The sequence below is a fragment of the Bison bison genome, unplaced genomic scaffold (genome assembly GCF_000754665.1).
Source record: "Bison bison bison isolate TAMUID 2011002044 unplaced genomic scaffold, Bison_UMD1.0 scf7180017864492, whole genome shotgun sequence".
NCBI lineage: Eukaryota > Metazoa > Chordata > Mammalia > Artiodactyla > Bovidae > Bison > Bison bison.
The window spans coordinates 1,564,129-1,568,916 of record NW_011495051.1 but is presented as its reverse complement, the minus strand read 5'-3'; the positions used below and the strand labels follow the sequence as shown (position 1 = coordinate 1,568,916).

Here is a 4,788-nt window from a genome sequence, read left to right as displayed (position 1 = left end):
GCCCAGGAGCGGCCACTCCAAAAGGAAGCTCCACCCCTTTGTTGGTCCCACCCCCCGACCGCGCCTCACGCATGCGCCCACAGCCATTGCAAAGCTCCTCCTTCCAGGCGGGCTTCCCGGTTCGAGGCCGCGTCTCTTGCTCCCGGCACACAGCAAGTTCCGCCCGCAGGCCTCCCCGGCTCTTGTTTCCGGGGAGGCCTTGCCGTGGAGCGGAAGTATATCCGGTGAGGGGCGGGGCGGTCGTGTGCGAAATTACTCCGGGCCTGACAACGAGGCCGGACTGGCCAGCGGCCCGGGAACTGGGTCCAGCGGCGAACTTGACCCAACTCTTCCGGCAGCAGGAGGCAAGTGGCAGGTGAGTCCTCAGAGTGGCCAGCGCGCCCGGCAGGGAGGTCGGGCCCCTCAGAGGGGGGACCGCGAGTAGCAAGGAGGCCGGTCCCTCAAGGAGTCGAAGGCGGGGAGGCCGGGTTCCTCAGAGGGGAGACGGCGGGGAGGCCGGATCCCTCAGGGGAGCGACAGCGGGAAGGCCGGTTCCATCAGGAGGGCAACCGCGGGCGGCTGGGAGGCCGGGTCCCTCAGAGGGATGGACGGTGGTGGAGGGGCGGGGAGCCGGTGGCGGGCCCTTGGTGGAATTAGTGGTTACCAGTGGCAATGGCACCCCACTCCAGTACTCTTGCCTGGAAAATCCCATGGACGGAGGAGCCTGGTGGGCTGCCGTCTATGGGGTCGCACAGAGTCGGACACGACTGAAGCGACTTAGCAGCAGCAGCAGCAGTGGTTACCAGGGCCACCCCCTTCTGGTATCAATAACCAGGACCTCACCTCCTGGTTTGGATGGAAAGTCCAAAGATTTTAGGGCCCCCAGCGCACTGTGACCCCCGCCCTCTGAAAGCAGTCTTCCTGGTCCCCAGAGCCCCTGAGCAGTGGGCACGGGCTGGGCGGGAGGTGTTTGAATGTTGGCACTGCCCACCGGCTAACCCCCCTGCTTCATCTCTTCACTGACTGTAGGGCTTGCATTTGCTTTAAATGACTATGTACTTTACTAAATGTCACCGAAAAGGGAAGCCTGAGGGTGACTGGAAAATACAGAGAGTCACATAGTAGCAAATAAATAGCCAATGATGCTCCCACCCAGAGAGCCACTGCTCATTTTGGAGTAAAAGTCTTCCATTCTTTATCTGCAGGTGCTTTTTACCCCTTGTATCTTTTTTTTTTAACCTTTTTATACCGTCTCGGTTGACGCCCAATCAACTGCATTCATTCAGAGATACACTTGGATAAATTTTGGCATGTGATACACAAGCATTTTGCATATTTCACCCCACTGCCTGTCTGCACTTTGTGATCTTGGACTTGCTTCTGTTACACTTGGTCTTTGCTAGCTGCTTCTTCGTTCCTCCCTCCACCCAACATAAAGTTCAGGGACTCTTATGAGCCCATTTTACAGACTCAGCCAAGCATGATGAGTGATGCCAAGAATCCTGGCCCTGGCCAATGTCAGGATAGGGCGCTGCAGCCTCCCAAAGCCCTGAGTGCCCATCCACCTCCCACCCCGGCCCAAGTTCATGGTAGCCTGTCACTGTCTGTTGTACTGATTATGGAGTGAAGCAAGTGGAAGTCTTGGCTGCCCCACCCCTGCCTGCCCACACCATGAGGCACTCTGTTTCTCCCCTCCCTTCCGAAGGTGCCCTTTGTTTGTTTACAGGGAACCTCAGCCTGCTCCAATCCAGAGCTTCTCCCCTCCCAAGAGTCCCACCTCAAATAGCAACTGTCCCATTGCTTCTGTCCTGATGGCGACAGGGGTGGTTCCCCCTTTTAAAACCCTCCAGAGCTGAGCTGTCCGGTACAGTAGCCACTGGCTGTTCATGGCTAGTGATCACATGAACATGGCTATTTCAAAATGGGATGTGCCCTTCGTGTAAAATACACAGCAGTCTCTGGAGACTTGGAGTGTTAAGGCGGGGGTGGGGTAGAAGGTGTGCAAAATAGTTCCTTAGTATTTTCTTTCCTGGTTAGATGTTAAAGTGATATTTTAGTGCTCTTAGGCTCAGTAGTATATATATATAAAATCAATGTTTAAGTCACTTGTTTCTTTTCTTTTTGTTACTTTTTAATGTGGCTGCCAAAAAGTTAAAAATTACACATGCAACATGTATTTCAGTGTCTTCCAAGCCATTTTTTAAAAAATATTTATTTGACTGTATCAGGTCTTAGTTGCAGCAAGCAGGATCTTTTTTATTTGTAGCATATGAACTCTTAGTTTCTGCCTTTAGGATCTAGTTCCCTGACCAGGTTCCCTTGCATTGACAGCACAGAGTCTTAGCCATTGGACCACCAAGGAAGTCCCATGGCATTTGTTCTTTATGCCAAGATGTGTAAATGTGTTCTTTCTTTATGCCTTCTTTCTTAGGATTCATCATTTTCTGCTTCCTATCTGTGGCTTTAGTTATTTCTTAAGTGGGGTGAGCAATTCACAGGATTTAGCCAAATGCTTGGTGTGTTGTAATTGATAAATTTGTGTTAGCTGTAAGTTTTTAGATTGTTTTTACTTTACTTTATTTATTCTTTGGTTGTTCTGGGTCTTTGCTGTTGCTTGGGCTTTCCTCTGGCTGCAGTGAGTGGGGGCTGCTCTTCACTGTGGTGCATGAGCCTCTCTTTGCCATGGCTTCTCTTGTGGAGCACAGGCTCTAGGTGCATTGGCTTCAGTAGTTAGAGCACATGGTCTGCTATTGTCACTCCTGGGCTCAGTTGCTCCTTCATTGGCAGGCAGATTCTTTACCACTGAGCCACCAGGAAAGCCCAAGCCACCAGGGAAGCCCCAGTAATTTTTTTTTAATAGACTTAATTTTTCGAGAGCAGTTTTAAGCTTACTGCATAATTGAGCGGAAGGTACAGGGAATTCCTGTATGCTCCCTGCCCCCATGTGGGCATTGCCTCCCTGGTTATCAGCATGGCCCACCAGAGCGGGGTATTTGTCACCAGGATGAACCTCCACTGACACATCCCGGTCAGCCAGCATCCAGAGTGCATTTGGTGGGTTCACGCTCAGTGGTGCATGCTCTCTGGGTTTGGACAGATGTGCACTGACACATACCCATCATTTTTTCACACAGTAGTTTCACATCCCTAAAAATCCCCTGTGCTCCACCTATTCATCTCTCCTGTAAACTCCCCACCCCCACAAGGGCCCCCCGCAACCACTGATCCTTCTTCTGTCCCCAGAGCTCAGCTCTGCCTTCTCCAGAACATCATAGAGTGTGAATCACCGTGTCACCTTCTCACGTGGGCTTCTTTCACTTAAGGATGCACATTTACAGTTCCTCCTATCTTTTCGAGGCTTGATAGTACACTTTTGTTTTGAACCATCTAAAGGAGAGAGTATGTCTATCATCTCTCAAATCTGGACCATGGTGTTCGCCCACCAGGTGCCCCACATAGCTGTGACAAGCTGTGTTCTAGGTGTGCCTCTCTCCCAACAAAAGTAGAGGTGGCTGTTTCAGTCCTGAAGAGGGTTCTTGGAAGTACTATTTCAGTTCCTGGGCTCCAGATGATTCGTATTCCTAACGAGGTTAAGGCAGTCTGCTTCATAGGTGATGATGCGCCTGAGCCAGCCAAGTTCATGGAAGAGTCAGCCATTAACCATCATTTCGGGAGCTGCACTCCATCTCCAGGGGTTCTTGAAATGGAAGTTGAACAAAAATTCCCCAAGCAGCTGGCTTGGAGCTTGGGTTTTTACTCTGGAAACTTCTGGACATGCCCCAGCTGGTGAGCTCCTGACTTCCTGGAATGGGTTCAGGCTGCTTAAGCAAAAAAGGGGAATCTGACTTCAGAAACCAGGTTCTGGGAAGGAGACAGTCATTCCTGTGGCTGCTGAGTCCTAAATAAGACATCCAGGGCTGGGCTGCTTTCAATGAGGGCCCACCCTGGGCACCCTCTGTGGGGTGTGGAGCAACATCCCTGGCCCCATCCATTCAGTGCCAGGAGTGCCCCATTCCCCTGTGGCCCCTGGGGGGCAGGGTCACCGCATTTGAGACCCATGGCTGTAGCTGAGCATGGAGGGAGCTCTCCTAATGCCTGGAGAGAGTGTGGTGCCTGGTGGATACCCTCCCCACCCTGATGTTGAGAGGAAGTTTGGGCAGCCAGAAAAGGTGGGGCTTGTGGTGGATGGAAGTTCGGAGGCATGGTTTCTGACACTCAGTTCTCCAGTCAGTCAACCACTCAGTGAAGGCTCCTGCAGCTTTGGAACAAGTCCTCAGAAGGAAGAGGTGTGACTCCTTCATGGACACACCACCTACGACCTCTCCTGCATGTCTTTCCTTTCTGTCCCCCGACCCCCAACACCGTTTTGTTGAACAGAAAATCTGTTTGCCCCCGCGGGGAACTGAGACAGAGGGAGGAGCTTCAGAGGAGAATCATGGCACTGGCCATGGACACCTGGCAGCCCTTCTTTGTCTCGGTAGAGCAGAGGACAGTAGAGGTGGGGACAGCTGGGCTGAGATCCCAGGCCGTCTCTTATCTGCTGTGGGCTCAGGGCTCTCAGAGGCACCAGGAAGGGTCCTTGCTGCCTCACCCCCAGCTTCCTGTGAGGCCAATGATCCTGGTCATCCCTTGGCTTGGAGGGCTTGTGGACACATCACCTGATCTCTGCCTCCATCACATGGCTGTCTGTGTCTGTGTCCAGATCCCCCTCTTCTTGTAGGACAGGGTGACCTCAACTTAAGTACATCTGCAGTGGTCCTGCTTCCACATGGGATCACCTCACCTGTTAAGACTTCAGCACATCTTTTG

At 52.4% G+C, this 4,788-nt stretch overlaps 1 protein-coding gene across 2 annotated transcripts in view; it reads left to right on the top strand.

Moving 5' to 3' along the window:
• Positions 1–97: 97 nt before the first annotated feature.
• MOB3A (MOB kinase activator 3A) overlaps positions 98–4,788 on the top strand; it is a 19,440-nt gene continuing 14,749 nt past the window's right edge. For both annotated transcript variants that reach the window (XM_010863617.1, XM_010863619.1), the window contains exon 1: positions 98–355. The gene's annotated coding sequence lies outside the window, so the exon portion shown is untranslated. The remainder of the gene's footprint in view (positions 356–4,788) is intronic.